We start from the raw sequence: 17286 nt of genomic DNA, 5'->3' as shown, positions 1-17286 counted from the left end.
CTGTGTACATACATTACTGATCCTGAGTTACATCCTGTATTATACTCCAGAGCTGCACTCACTATTCTGCTGCTGCAGTCACTGTGTACATACATTACATTACTGATCCTGAGTTACCTCCTGTATTATACTCCAGAGCTGCACTCACTATTCTGCTGGTACAGTCACTGTGTACATACATTACTGCTCCTGAGTTACATCCTGTATTATACTCCAGAGCTGCATTCACTATTCTGCTGGTGCAGTCACTGTGTACATACATTACATTATTGATCCTGAGTTACCTCCTGTATTATACTCCAGAGCTGCGCTCATTATTCTGCTGGTGCAGTCACTATGTACATACATTACAATACTGATCCTGAGTTACCTCTTGTATTATACTCCAGAGCTGCACTCACTATTCTGCTGGTGTAGTCACTGTGTACATACATTACATTACTGATCCTGTGTTACCTCCTGTATTATACTCCAGAGCTGCACTCACTATTCTGCTGGTGCAGTCACTATGTACATACATTACAATACTGATCCTGAGTTACCTCCTGTATTATACTCCAGAGCTGCACTCACTATTCTGCTGGTGCTGTCACTATGTACATACATTACATTACTGATCCTGAGTTACCTCCTGTATTATACTCCAGAGCTGCACTCACTATTCTGCTGGTGCAGTCACTGTGTACATACATTACTGATCCTGAGTTACCTCCTGTATTATGCTCCAGAGCTGCACTCACTATTCTGCTGGTGCAGTCACTGTGTACATACATTACATTACTGATCCTGAGTTACCTCCTGTATTATACACCAGAGCTGCACTCACTATTCTGCTGGTGCAGTCACTGTGTACACACATTACATTACTGATCCTGAGTTACCTCCTGTATTATACTCCAGAGCTGCACTCACTATTCTGCTGGTGCAGCCACTGTGTACATACATTACATTACTGATCCTGAGTTACCCCCTGTATTATACTCCAGAGCTGCACTCACTATTCTGCTGGTGCAGTCACTGTGTACACACATTACATTACTGATCCTGAGTTACCTCCTGTATTATACTCCAGAGCTGCACTCACTATTCTGCTGGCACAGTCACTGTGTACATACATTACATTACTGATCCTGAGTTACCTCCTGTATTATACAGTCCCTGACAGAAGTTCTGTCGCTTATCCATATTATGCAAATAAAAATATATACATACAGGAGGAAAACGGGTATATGCCGCGCTTAAAAACCACTGAGGCAGAACTGATATAAAAATTTCTTTTTTATTACATTATTAGGAATGCTGTAATAAAAAAGAAAAGAAAAGAAATTTTTATATCAGTTCTGCCTCAGTGGTTTTTAAGCGCGGCATATACCCGTTTTCCTCCTGTATGTATATATTTTTATCACGCATTCACGGGGCCGCTGCTTGAACCACGCGGACACTCACATGTGCTTTAAGGAGTTGTGACTGGCACAACCCCATCAGGTGAGTGTTCCTATTTTCTTTCTCATCACCCTGTTATATCGGGTAAGACCCTATTGCGCCTTTGTCTCCCCACCTCTAATATTATGTAAATAAAAGCTTGTAACCTCACTTTAAATTCATCCATTGGTTTTATAAATTACTCTTTTGAAAGCTGAAACCCTCCCAAATTTGGTTTAGGTTATGGAAATAAAGTTGCTGCAAAGCTGAAATATTGATCATTTAATGAACACAGAAAGGTCAGATTTTGACAAGACAAAATTTTTGTCACCGTGTCATATAATGCACCCAATCCTAGTTTACATCCTCACCTGTGCTCACTAAATGATCGGTTAATTAGTGGGTGTGTATAAAAAGAAGCCCAGCACCCCAGGCCTTTACATGAACTACAACTTGACCTCTGAGAACATGCCAAAAATCCACCCTGCGACCAAAGCCTTGATTATCAAAAGGCTGAAGACCAGATCCACTGCAGAGGTGGCTGCACCTTTAATGTGTCTCAGCGTCAAGTACAAGGAATTAAAAAAAAAGATTTGAAGAAACTGGAGATGTTTTTGACAAGCCCAGGTCCGGCAGATCCCGCAAGACAATTGCTCAGGAGGAAGGTTTGTTGGTTAGAAAATCCAAAGCCAGCCTCTCTTCCACTGCAGCAGAGCTCCAAAAGGCCTGGTCACCTCAACTCCCTGTGTCAACTAGAACAGTTTGTAGGATTCTGTTTCGAAATGGCTTCCATGGTCGAATCAGTGCCCAGAAGCCAGCACTAAACAAAAGGCAATTAAAAAAACGTGTAGCATTTGCTAGGTCCCACAGCCTGCTAAATAGATGGATGCTGGAAAAGTGGCAGAAGGTGGATTTCTCTGATGAATCTTCAGTTGAATTACACCACAGCCGCCGCAAATACTGCAGGAGACCTACTGGAGCCCGTATGGATGCAAAAAACCCCCAGAAAACAGTGAAGTTTGATGGTGGAAAGATCATGGACTGGGGTTACATTCAGTATGGGGAGGGGTGCGAAACATTTACAAGGTGGAAGGCAATAACAATAGCCTAAAATATCAAGACGTATTAGCTACCTCTTACATTCCCAGTCATAAAAGGTGTCACATTCTGCAGCAGGATGGTGCTCCATCTCATACATCCATCTCTACAGCAAAGTTCCTCCTGGCAAAGAAGATCAAGGTGCTCAAGGACTGGCCAGCCCAGTCACCAGACATGGACATCATTGAGCATGTTTGGGGTAGGATGAAAGAGGAAGCTTGGAAGACAAAACCAAAGAATCTAGATGAACTCTGGGAGGCGTGTAAGATGCATTCTCTGCTATTCCTGATGACTTCATCAATACATTGTGTGAATCATTGTTGAACTGCATGGATGCAGTCCTTCAAGCTCATGGAAGTCACACAAAATATTAAATATGGCTCTAATAGCACCACAACTTCATTCACTAATGTTATGCTGCATATCTTTGTATTACAAGTTCATTATTTGCTTGAATGTCACATTACTTTCTGTGGGCGACAAAACTTTTGTCTTGCCAAAATCTGACCTTTCTGTGTTCATTAAATGATCATTAAATGATCAATATTTCAGCTTTGCAGCAACTTTATTTTCATAAACTAAACCAAATTTGGGAGGGTTTCAGCTTTCAAAAGAGTAATTTACAAAACCAATGGATGAATTTAAAGTCAGGTTATAAGCTTTTATTTACATAACATGGATAAGCGACAGAACTTCTGTCAGGAAGTGTACTCCAGAGCTGCACTCACTATTCTGCTGGTGCAGGCACTGTGTACATACATTACATTACTGATCCTGAGTTACATCCTGTATTGTACTCCAGAGCTGCACTCACTATTCTGCTGGTGCAGGCACTGTGTACATACATTACATTACTGATCCTGTGTTACCTCCTGTATTATACTCCAGAGCTGCACTCACTATTCTGCTGGTGCAGTCACTGTGTACATACATTACATTACTGATCCTGAGTTACATCCTGTATTGTACTCCAGAGCTGCACTCACTATTCTGCTGGTGCAGTCACTGGGTACATACATTACATTACTGATCCTGAGTTACCCCCTGTATTATACTCCAGAGCTGCACTCACTATTCTGCTGGTGCAGTCACTGTGTACATACATTACATTACTGATCCTGAGTTACATCCTGTATTGTACTCCAGAGCTGCACTCACTATTCTGCTGGTGCAGTCACTGGGTACATACATTACATTACTGATCCTGAGTTACCTCCTGTATTATACTCCAGAGCTGCACTCACTATTCTGCTGGTGCAGTCACTGTGTACATACATTACATTACTGATCCTGAGTTACCTCCTGTATTATACTCCAGAGCTGCACTCACTATTCTGCTGGTGCAGTCACTGGGTACATACATTACATTACTGATCCTGAGTTACCTCCTGTATTATACTCCAGAGCTGCACTCACTATTCTGCTGGTGCAGTCATTGTGTGCATACATTACAATGTGTGGGGGCTTTTGATACATAGAGGGGGGGTCACTCACAATATGTGGGGGCTTCTCATCCATAGAAGGGGTCACTCACAATGTGTGGGGGCCTCTCAGCCATGGAGGGGTCATAAGTACATCTCATCCCGCAAAGCCCTCACATGGCTATGTGGATGGAAAAATGAAAAAGTATAAAAGAGCAAATATAAAAATATTTTCTGTTCTTGTAATGCTCAGTCATATCTGGAGGTATTATATCGGCATTATATGGCTGTAGTCTGCTGGTATGAAGCGATATATATATATATATATATATATATATATATATATATATACATATACATATGTTATTATATGGCAGTATATATATTTTGGTGATACTGTGCCCTGTCCAGCTCCCCCCATGTAAAGCTGCCAATCTGCTGGAAATATGGCGGCGCCGTCTCCTGCCGCGTGGTGTCTTCTGCGGCTCATGGTCACAAAACCTCCATAACCCAACTCCTCTTATAGATCAGTAATTGCATTCTTACACTGTGCATCTTATAATACTGGTGAAAACTGTTTTGGGGCAGTAAGTGACTCTGAACAGGTCAGGAATTTTCTATAGACTTTTGCTGCCATCTAGTGCTCAAATAGTGGAAGTGACAACAAATAAGTCCATAGAATCCGAAGTCCTTAAAGGGATTGTCCAGAATGACCATACATTGTTTGCACACAGCGCCACTCTCCATGTTCAGTCTTCATCTGGTATTGCAGCTCAGTCTCACTTGACTCCGATGCAGAATCTGCACCCCGGCCCCCACCTATCACTTGCTATTTATTATACTCGCGTCTTCTTATGTGTCTTTAGACTTCGGGCCCTGCACCCCTAGAATTATCCATTGGGAGCAGAGGTTGCCACATTCCTCTCATCACCCAACTTTCCCAAACTTGCTACAAAACTTTTTCCACAAGAGGCCTTTTAATATTGACACAGGAATAAGAAAGGAGAGATAAAATCAGTTTTCAAAGACTCCAAAGCTCAGTTTTTAACTCCAGGGACAAGAAGTGTTGTCATAGGGTCAGTGGGACAGCAGTTATTCCAAATAGCTGCCCTCTATCTGCAAAAACCATTATTTCAAAAAAAAAAAAAAAATAAAATCAATGTTTTTGTGTAAGTTACAGCTTTGTGCCAGTGCACAGGGTCAGGAAGAGTTGTCATAGGAGCATGAACAAAGCTTTTCTTACAGGAAGGCTAGAATAATAAAACAAAAATTCTAAAATGGATTTTTTTTCCAAAAAAAGTTACGTTATCAATGGTGGAATTAAACAACTGTGGGCGCTGGGTTTCCAGAAGTGTTATCATGTGGGCACACTGCAGACATCTGATACATATCACAAAACATGTATCATTTGCTGTGCAGTTGAATGCGATCTATTGCTCCCTGTTATCAGCCCAGAGTGAGCCTGTCTGCTTTTAGTGAATGGCTGGTAATACATGACTTGTGCCATGTCCCTCTCCAGATCATGCGCCCACTTCAGCTACAGGCAGTGATTCCAAAATGTTTCATCTTGTAAAATCTTGTATATTTAGGGAAGAAAGGTCCCATGTGAGTGCGGTCACAGCTCTGAAGGATGGGGACAACCAAGAATCGTGTCTGGATGTCACCTTGTCCCTCCTTTAAAGGGACAGCCCTTCACTTTTTTATTATAAAAGACTTGTCACCATTTTTTAATAAATATTTACATTTCCAGTAACACTTTTGATACATTATTATTTAAATAATGTAGCATTTTTTGTTACCTCTGTCATTCTTCCTGGAAAAATATAAATAATTTCACAATTAGGAGTAAACATTCTCAACAGTCAAAGGGGTATGAGGACACATCCAAAGGGTAACATTACCAGGAGGAATAACAGAGGAATAGAACCAAACAAAGAGGGAAGAATCCAGAATTAATATTTCATGGGGTGAACAAATATTTACAGGAAGAGAAATGTCACAGTTTATTTAGCCTCTGCTTTATTTTATATATATATATATATATATATATATATATATATATATATATATACATACACACACACACACACACATTTATATATATATATATATATATACACACATATATATATATATACACATATATATACACATGCATATATATACACATACATATGTATATATATATATACACATACATATATATGTGTATATATATATATATATATATATATATACATACATATATATATATATATATATATATATATATATATGTATATATATATATATATATATGTATATATATATATATATATATATACACACACACAGTGTGTCCACCCATATCCTGTCCACCGCCATTAGCTTGAGAACGGCGGCAGCTATAGGCATAGAAGTGGTGTCTAGGTATAGTAAAGTAGCCATGCGCTACGCAATGAAACCACCTATAGCGCCACCTGGTGGAAAACAACGGAGTTAGCATTTTTATCTCAAACAGCACAAGATAGGAGGAACAAAAAGTGAATTACAAAGTTGTAGGGCCTCAACAATTCAATACAAAGTGACACCTTGCATACAGAAATGCTATGATTAGAAGGTGTAAACCTCACAAGGCTGCGGACGTGAAGCGATACCTCATGGAGACCTTCCTACAAGTCATTGGATATGGTGGCTGTGTGGAGCGGCCTCCGCTCACCTGACCTGACCCCATTGGACTTCTTTCTGTGAGGTCACATCACACAGCAGGTGTATGCGACCCCTCCACCAACATTGCAGGACCTACGACCACGTATCACAGATGCTTGTGCAAACGTGTCACCTACCATATTGCACAACGTGCAGCAAGATACAGTATGCTGTGCAGAGGCCAGATGTGCATTGCAGCAAGATACAGTATGCTGTGCAGAGGCCAGATGTGCATTGCAGCAAGATACAGTATGCTGTGCAGAGGCCAGATGTGCATTGCAGCAAGATACAGTATGCTGTGCAGAGGCCAGATGTGCATTGCAGCAAGATACAGTATGCTGTGCAGAGCCCAGATGTGCATTGCAGCAAGATACAGTATGCTGTGCAGAGTCCAGATGTGCATTGCAGCAAGATACAGTATGCTGCGCAGAGTCCAGATGTGCATTGCAGCAAGATACAGTATGCTGTGCAGAGTCCAGATGTGCATTGCAGCAAGATACAGTATGCTGTGCAGAGTCCAGATGTGCATTGCAGCAAGATACAGTATGCTGTGCAGAGTCCAGATGTGCATTGCAGCAAGATACAGTATGCTGTGCAGAGGCCAGATGTGCATTGCAGCAAGATACAGTATGCTGTGCAGAGTCCAGATGTGCATTGCAGCAAGATACAGTATGCTGTGCAGAATCCAGATGTGCATTGCAGCAGGATACAGTATGCTGTGCAGAGGCCAGATGTGCATTGCAGCAAGATACAGTATGCTGTGCAGAGCCCAGATGTGCATTGCAGCAAGATACAGTATGCTGTGCAGAGTCCAGATGTGCATTGCAGCAAGATACAGTATGCTGTGCAGAGGCCAGATGTGCATTGCAGCAAGATACAGTATGCTGTGCAGAGGCCAGATGTGCATTGCAGCAAGATACAGTATGCTGTGCAGAGTCCAGATGTGCATTGCAGCAAGATACAGTATGCTGTGCAGAGTCCAGATGTGCATTGCAGCAAGATACAGTATGCTGTGCAGAGGCCAGATGTGCATTGCAGCAAGATACAGTATGCTGTGCAGAGTCCAGATGTGCATTGCAGCAAGATACAGTATGCTGTGCAGAATCCAGATGTGCATTGCAGCAGGATACAGTATGCTGTGCAGAGGCCAGATGTGCATTGCAGCAAGATACAGTATGCTGTGCAGAGGCCAGATGTGCATTGCAGCAAGATACAGTATGCTGTGCAGAATCCAGATGTGCATTGCAGCAGGATACAGTATGCTGTGCAGAGGCCAGATGTGCATTGCAGCAAGATACAGTATGCTGTGCAGAGGCCAGATGTGCATTGCAGCAAGATACAGTATGCTGTGCAGAGTCCAGATGTGCATTGCAGCAAGATACAGTATGCTGTGCAGAGTCCAGATGTGCATTGCAGCAAGATACAGTATGCTGTGCAGAGTCCAGATGTGCATTGCAGCAAGATACAGTATGCTGTGCAGAGTCCAGATGTGCATTGCAGCAAGATACAGTATGCTGTGCAGAGTCCAGATGTGCATTGCAGCAAGATACAGTATGCTGTGCAGAGGCCAGATGTGCATTGCAGCAAGATACAGTATGCTGTGCAGAGTCCAGATGTGCATTGCAGCAAGATACAGTATGCTGTGCAGAATCCAGATGTGCATTGCAGCAGGATACAGTATGCTGTGCAGAGGCCAGATGTGCATTGCAGCAAGATACAGTATGCTGTGCAGAGCCCAGATGTGCATTGCAGCAAGATACAGTATGCTGTGCAGAGTCCAGATGTGCATTGCAGCAAGATACAGTATGCTGTGCAGAGGCCAGATGTGCATTGCAGCAAGATACAGTATGCTGTGCAGAGGCCAGATGTGCATTGCAGCAAGATACAGTATGCTGTGCAGAGTCCAGATGTGCATTGCAGCAAGATACAGTATGCTGTGCAGAGTCCAGATGTGCATTGCAGCAAGATACAGTATGCTGTGCAGAGGCCAGATGTGCATTGCAGCAAGATACAGTATGCTGTGCAGAGTCCAGATGTGCATTGCAGCAAGATACAGTATGCTGTGCAGAATCCAGATGTGCATTGCAGCAGGATACAGTATGCTGTGCAGAGGCCAGATGTGCATTGCAGCAAGATACAGTATGCTGTGCAGAGGCCAGATGTGCATTGCAGCAAGATACAGTATGCTGTGCAGAATCCAGATGTGCATTGCAGCAGGATACAGTATGCTGTGCAGAGGCCAGATGTGCATTGCAGCAAGATACAGTATGCTGTGCAGAGGCCAGATGTGCATTGCAGCAAGATACAGTATGCTGTGCAGAGTCCAGATGTGCATTGCAGCAAGATACAGTATGCTGTGCAGAATCCAGATGTGCATTGCAGCAGGATACAGTATGCTGTGCAGAGGCCAGATGTGCATTGCAGCAAGATACAGTATGCTGTGCAGAGGCCAGATGTGCATTGCAGCAAGATACAGTATGCTGTGCAGAATCCAGATGTGCATTGCAGCAGGATACAGTATGCTGTGCAGAGGCCAGATGTGCATTGCAGCAAGATACAGTATGCTGTGCAGAGGCCAGATGTGCATTGCAGCAAGATACAGTATGCTGTGCAGAGGCCAATAAATATCGTTCAACTTCACAATTGTGTCACTTGTTGTTGATTCTTCACCAGAACATTACATTTTTGTATCTTTATGTTTAAAGCCTGAAATGTGGGAAAAGGCTGAAAAATTCAAAGGGGCCGATACCTTCGCAAGGCACTGTAAATGTTTTCATTCTAATACCACATTGAGAAATACTGAATCTCAATGTGGCTGAAAATCATCATGCAGTCATAGATATGCATGGGATGGTGGGGGGAGAAAAGCAGCTGAGGACCACCGTGCAAAAAAGATGCAAGTACATGAGCCCGCTGGTCTCCAAAAATAAATCATAGGACACAAAGTCCATTATCTGGAAGCTGTTTTGAAGGTCACATCGAGACTCGTTCCTACTAGCCCCCATATGAGTAGTTTGAGATATTAGGTGACATAGATACTTTTCCTCCATGGCCCCTAAATAAGGCTGGTCCTAACAATAACAGGGTCACTTTAGCTGGAGGGAGCACTAGTCCTGCCCCTGGGTGCAGACAATAGCTGGAGGGAGCACTAGTCCTGCCCCTGGGTGCAGACAATAGCTGGAGGGAGCACTAGTCCTCCTCCTGGGTGCAGACAATAGCTGGAGGGAGCACTAGTCCTCCCCCTGGGTGCAGACAATGTGATGGCCTCACCGTGGATTTACAATGTGTCAAATTAGAGAAATGTTACATTGTATCAAGATACCAGAAGCTGCAGTGAAGCTTCCCGGCACTGGATGTCAGTGCAGGCTCAGGATTTAGGGAACACGCGGGTCCATTTCCACAATTACCAGCGACATTAAACTAAACAAAGAGCTTCACATGAATAATTCATCTCATCTCTACTTTTCTACTGGAAGAAATTGATTGAAGGTCTTAAACGCAGAGCAAGAATGAAAAAAAAGGGATGGAAAGATCCTAATTATATGGTGATATTGAAATAGTAGCCCGATAATCAATAAGACATCGCCATGGTGTGGACTGGGACATTGGATCCATCATAAACCAGACATCAAAAAGTGACCCACTGGGCACGGCCACCGCCCTTTAATACATGGTCCTCTAACCCAATGGTGATACTCATGTGAAGCTGTAATTCTCACTTTGGAGTAGGAATGTTCTTGTATTCAGCTTCAGATGTGACTGGTGATCAACCCAAGTGTCTATGAATGGATCTCACCAATTTGAAATGATCAGATATCAATCTAATATGTTTTGCAATAATACAAATTGGATCTACAATTGGCTTGTCTAAGCCTTGGTCCTTCTCCTACTGTGTATATATGAACTCAAAGTACTTGTGATGCCCGTCACAAGGTGTCGTTAGACACTACTTGCGTGAATGTGAATGGAGAGGTAGTCAGACAAGCCGAGGTCAGAAGCCAGAAGGTAGCGACAGGACACAGGGAGCAGAAAGACAAGGTCAAGATACAAGCCGAGGTCAGAAGTCAGGAGGTAGCAACAGGACACTGGGAGCAGACAGAAATGAGGTCAAGATACAAGCCGAGGTCAGAAGCCAGGAGGAAGCAACAGGACACTGGGAACAGACAGAGGTGAGGTCAACATACAAGCCGAAAATCAGGATTCCAGGAGAGTACATACAGGATACAGGGAGCAGGCGGGGATGTGATCAGGAGGAGGTCCGAGGTCAGAAGCCAGGAAGTAATGACAATAACTGCGAGACAGGCAGAGAAGAGTCAACAACAGTCCAGAATCGAGAGCCAAGATCATATTACTAAACACTATGGGATCCAAGAGTACTACTGTTGAACAGGAAGTACGACTGGCGACTTTTCGGGCAAGCATGATCCCTAATGAAGCAGAGCATTCACCAGGAGCGAGGAGCATCTGCGTAGGCACCTCCCAGGACCAGCATAGATCCCAGAGCTGAGAGACAACCCGTCGATAGGTGCTCAAGACAAACAGCAGAGCATTCAAACCTGCAAAAAGCTTAGCACGATGGAACAGCAAGTACCGGCTCTGCAGGAGAGCATGGCAGAACATAACAATTCAAGATGCTCCACACATCAGAACCATGAGAGTACTGGTTTAGATGAAGAAGCTAATACGGGCCATTCTTTGTATGATAGATCTTGCCAGACATAATAGATGTTTTTATACCTCCTTTTGCTTAGTAGGATCTTCTAGCCTTGGATTTTAGTGGACATGGTGGTAGTGGGATTTTCTACTCTTAGATTTTGGTGGATTTTCTAGCTTTGAATTGTTATGGTTGTAAAGTTGTGGAAATCTTCAAGTCTTGGATTTTGGTGGACATGGATGTAGTGGGATTTTTTACTCAGATTTTGGTGGACCTTTTAGCTTCGAAGTTTGATGGTTGTGAAATTGAGGAAATCTTCAAGTCTTGGATTTGGTCAACATGGAGTTAGTTGGATTTTCAGCTCTTAGATTTTGGTGGATTTTCTATCATAGCTTTGAATTTTGATGGTTGTGAAGTTGTGGAAATCTATAAGTTTTGGATTCTGGTGGATATGGAAATTTTGAAATGTTCTAGTAGTGGCTTTTGGTGGACATGGGGTTGGCAGGAACTTCAAGTTTTTCCATTCTAATGGACTTCTTCATGGTGGGATCTTTTAAACTTGGATATGGTCAATATAAAGTGCAGGGACCTTTAAGTCTTGGATTCTAGTGGACATGGAGTTGGTTGAATTTTCTATTCTTAGATTTTGGTGGATCTTCTAGTTTTGATGGTTATGGAGTTGTGGAAATCTTCAAGTCCTGGATTTTGGTTTACATGGAGCCTTTGGGATCTTCCAGTCTCATGCGGGCTTCACATGAGACAATCTATCGTGCGGGAACAATGAACAACCGGACGGTCGATTTTTTGAAACTGAGCGACGTGTCAACGATGAACGAGAAGGTGAGTATTTCTGCTCGTTCACCGTCGCACGTAGCTGTCACACGCTACGATATATCAGACGATGCCGGATGTGTGTCACTAACGACGTGACCCCGACGACATATTGCCCGATATATCGTACCGTGTGACGCCGGCATTAGATTTTGGTGGATATGGAAATGAGGAAATCTGCTATGGTTGGATTTTGGTAGCCATGGGTTGGCAGGATCTTCAAGTTTTTCCATTTTAGTGGACATGGAGTTCTTCAGGATGGTACCTTCTATTCTTGGATTTTAGTGAATGTAAAGTCTTTGTTTTAGTGGATGGGGGATGGGGATCATGTAAAATGTGGATGTTCATTGTGTTGTAAAGATCTTCTAGTTTTACATTTGGAGGATCCTTTAATGTTAGGATTGACATGAAAGTGGGATTGAGAGAGTCTCATAATGTTGATTTTTGGCTGAAAGGACATTGTTTGAACCTCCTAGTGTAGAAATTTGGTGTAGATGAAGTAGGTTGGCTCATCTAGGGTTTTTTTCAGTAGACATGGAGTTTTCTGGATCATGTAGCTTTGGATTTTAGTAGACATGGCGTTGCCTAGATCATCTAGGCTCTGATTACAGTAGACATGGAGCTCTCTGGATCATCTAGTCTTGGATTACAGTAGACATGCAGCTGTCTGGAGCATCTTCGATTGGATTTCAGAAGATATGGAATTCTCTGGATCATCTAGTTTTGAATTTTAGAAGACATGGAGTTATCTGGATCATCTAGCCTTGGATTTCAGTAGAAATGGTGTTGACTGGATCATCTAGTCTTGGATTTTAGTAGACAAGGAGTTGTCTGAATCATCTACGATTGAATTTCAGAAGATATGGAATTGTCTGAATCATCTAGTTTTGGATTTTAGTAGACATGTAGTTGACTGGATCATCTAGTCCTGTACTTCAGTAGATAAGGAGTTGTCTGGATCTTCTAGTCTTTGATTACAGTAGAAATGGAGCTGTCTGTATCATCTACAATTGGATTCAGAAGATATGGAATTGTCTGGATCATCTAATTTTGGTTTTTAGTAGACATGAAGTTGTCTCGATTATCTAGTCTTGGATTTCATTTCTCATTATTGTCTGGATCATCTAGTTTTGGATTATGATGGACATTGAGTTGATCTTATCTTCAACCTGTAAAATTGTTATTGGATGATGTGAAACAGTACATGGCTTTAGTAGCTCTGGAAGTGACGAGGCCACCACAAGGATCCCTGTTTGGAGCTTCTTCTCATCTCCGTGGCTATACAGATACTGTGTGTTTACTCTTCTATAGACTGAAAGTTATCGAAAGGTCTTGGTATCCCATCAATACATGAGTGGCCTCTTCCTTACGTCCACACTATTGCGGTCTATATGCCGGAGCCTACTTCTATATTACAGATAATTTATTCAGAAATTAGAAGCCAACTTTTCTTGAACTATTTCCAAGAATCGTCCTAATTGCCGTCACACATAAATACCTCCGTCTATTATCTCCAGTCTTACCAGGGTTCCCAGTCCCCTATAGCAAAGGTTTCATTACCGAGTTTAGTAATACACACTAATTATGTTGTCTTTAATGTGTTTGCCTCACCATGGGCTCCTCGTGCTGCATAATCTGCTGGAAGGAGCCTTTTAATGAAATGCCGAACATTTGCTCGCGCATATGGAAGATTTTTTTGGCTTTGGTTGTGTAGACACAAAGTCTGCAGGCATCAACAGCAGCCCCAAAGCCAAAATCTGTGAAATCTGTGTTCATGGAAGATAAGAATTTCTGGAGGACCCAAGTATCCGGGATCTCGGTAAATGACAGCTATAATTAGCGGTGCGGATAAGCCTATTTGTTGCTAAATGTATCATGTCCCAGCGGCCACGCTGCAGCGGCAAGGTAATGCGGGTCCTGACTATCTGCAGATGCTACATTTGTCTGACTGCAGGAGAAGCCGAATTCCAGCTGCTCATTATATCACTGTGATTATTGTCAGCATTAACACGTATTTGCCGATCGGCATGAGTTGTAACTCCGCAGATGAACCGGCGGAAGAATAGACGAACTAGACGGAATACTTCATCTTATTGTGGCAGGAAGGTTCATCACATTGGTATTGGAGAGACTATGATAATCATCTTATATTTAAAGGGACAGTAAAGTCCTAGGCTGTTCCTAACCTCAGGGTTACCCCTAATGGTGAAGATGCCATGCCTGGTTTTTCTCCGGACTAGAGCTAATCTGTCCCCCCCCACAGGGAAGTAAGGGGCAGGAGGGTGATAGAAACATAGATTAAGACAAACAGGGAAAACCAAACCTCAGACACACTGCAAACTCACAGGAATGTACAGTAAGAGGCTAAAGAGAAAAGCAAGAGGAGTAAGGCAGTGTAACGCCAGTGTCCCTGCAGCAAGGACACCGACATACAGTCATATGAAAAAGTTTGGGCACCCCTATTAATGTTAACCTTTTTTCTTTATAACAATTTGGGTTTTTGCAGCAGCTATTTCAGTTTCATATATCTAATAACTGATGGACTGAGTAATATTTCTGGATTGAAATGAGGTTTATTGTACTAACAGAAAATGTGCAATCTGCATTTAAACAAAATTTGACCAGTGCAAAAGTATGGGCACCTCAACATAAAGGTGACATTAATATTTTGTAGATCCTCCTTTTGCAAAAATCACAGCCTCTAGTCGCTTCCTGTAGCTTTTAATGAGTTCCTGGATCCTGGATGAAGGTAAATTTGACCATTCCTGTTTACAAAACAATTCCAGTTCAGGTAAGTTTGATGGTCGCCGAGCATGGACAGCCGCTACACATCATCCCACAGATGTTCAATGATATTCAGGTCTGGGGACTGGGATGGCCATTCCAGACCATTGTAATTGTTCCTCTGCATGAATGCCTGAGTAGATTTGGAGCGGTGTTTTGGATCATTGTCTTGCTGAAATATCCATCCTCTGCGTAACTTCAACTTCGTCACTGATTCTTGCACATTATTGTCAAAAATCTGCTGATACTGAGTTGAATCCATGCGACCCTCAACTTAAACAAGATTCCCGGTGCCGGCATTGGCCACACAGCCCCAAAGCATGATGGAACCTCCACCAAATGTTACTGTGGGTAGCAAGTGCTTTTCTTGGAATGCCGTGTTTTTTTGCCTCCATGCATAACGCCTTTTTGTATGACCAAACAACTCAATCTTTGTTTCATCAGTCCACAGGACCTTCTTCCAAAATGTAACTGGCTTGTCCAAATGTGCTTCTGCATACCTCAGGCGACTCTGTTTGTGGCGTGCTTGCAGGAACGGCTTCTTTCGTATCACTCTCCCATGCAGCTTCTCCTTGTGCAACGTGCGCTGTATTGTTGACCGATGCACATTGACACCATCTGCAGCAAGATGAAGCTGCAGGTCTTTGGAGGTGGTCTGTGGATTGTGCTTGACTGTTCTCACCATTCTTCTTCTCTGCCTTTCTGATATTTTTCTTGGCCTGCCACTTCTGGGCTTAACAAGAACTGTACCTGTGTTCTTCCATTTCCTTACTATGTTCCTCACAGTGGAAACTGACAGTTTAAATCTCTGAGACAACTTTTTGTACCTTCCCCTGAACAACTATGCTGAATAATCTTTGTTTTCGGATCATTTGAGAGTTGTTTTGAGGACCCCATGATGCCACTCTTCATAGGAGATTCAAATAGGAGAACAACTTGCAAGTGGCCACCTTAAATACCTTTTCTCATGATTGGATACACCTGCCTATGAAGTTCAAAGCTCAATGAGGTTACAAAACCAATTTAGTTCTTCAGTAAGTCAATAAAAAGTAGATAGGAGTGTTAAGTCAAGAAATTGATAAGGGTGCCCATACTTTTGCACCGGTCAAATTTTTGTTTAAATGTGGATTGCACATTTTCTGTTAGTACAATAAACCTCATTTCAATCCTGAAATATTACTCAGTCCATCAGTTATTAGATATATGACACTGAAATAGCAAAAACCCAAATTGTTATAAAGAAAAAAGGGTAACATTAATAGGGGTGCCCAAACTTTTTCATATGACTGTACTTACTCAGCCAAAACAAGAGGCAAAGAAATTTGCCAAAATCATATAGTAAAATTCATAATATTTTATTAGATCATACAAATGGTAAAAAGCATGTCAACATTAGAAAAAAGTACAAAAATACAATATAGCAGAATACATAAATGAGGTAGTGGGGTAAGGACACTGATTAGAGGGCTCTCAATAGACACTAAAGAAACCAAGTGAGAGGTAGTATATTGGCCTTATACAGCTTAAATAGTAATACACTAATTCCTGATTGTGAGAGGGGAAACATCAGGCTAGTTTCCCGAGGTTAGTATAATACTGTATAGAGCCAATGGCTCCCGTTTGTTCCTTACCTGCTACCTGTACACATGCCCGTTACCTGTCCCCGCCATCCCATACCTGTCAGTACCTGCCATCCTGTCTGCACTAGAGACTGTACCTGCTTGTTCCTGAGTTCATCCTTGCCCTTGGGGTCAGCTGCCACAGTCCTGGACACTGCCTTGGGAGTAGCACTTGACATCTACTGGCAGCCAAGACCATACATATCATCTGCGGCTATGGCGTATACCTGGTATGCGCTTAGTTAAGCCCCTCCCACATCAGGGTAACGCTGGGTCCCCCCTGTGGTCCAGTGGGTCCACTGGTGCTCGCCGCCTCAACACTGGTTACCGTTATAGGCAGCAACAAAAGGACAACAAGGGTTAAGACCACAACCACACACAACAATGAAGTACTACAACCACCAGTAAGTCTGGATCACAAGGCATCACCAGACCAGTATAGAGAGGCTATAGCTGGCACTAAAGGAACTGTCCAGCCAACATATATAGGAGGGGAGCAAATGTGACTGGCTCCACCACAACATGTGATCAAAGGAGACAAACAAGCAGACCAGCAGAGATTAACTCTTGCTAGCCTGTCTATGAACTAGAAGTCTGTGGGTTGACACCCGAGTCTGCCTGCACTAATCACAGGCAACAGAGAAGTTAGCAGGCAGAGTGCCAGAATCTGTAGTCTCCACAAAATAAACTGATACACTGTGTTATCCCCAGCACCAAGCCAAAATGGCAAAGGAATATTTTTGGTGTTGTCCCGCTCCGTCCCCTCACG

This window comes from Anomaloglossus baeobatrachus, chromosome 12, assembly GCF_048569485.1.
Source record: "Anomaloglossus baeobatrachus isolate aAnoBae1 chromosome 12, aAnoBae1.hap1, whole genome shotgun sequence".
Lineage (NCBI taxonomy): Eukaryota > Metazoa > Chordata > Amphibia > Anura > Aromobatidae > Anomaloglossus > Anomaloglossus baeobatrachus.
The sequence above is the reverse complement of the archived record's forward strand: the minus strand, read 5'-3'. Positions refer to the sequence as shown.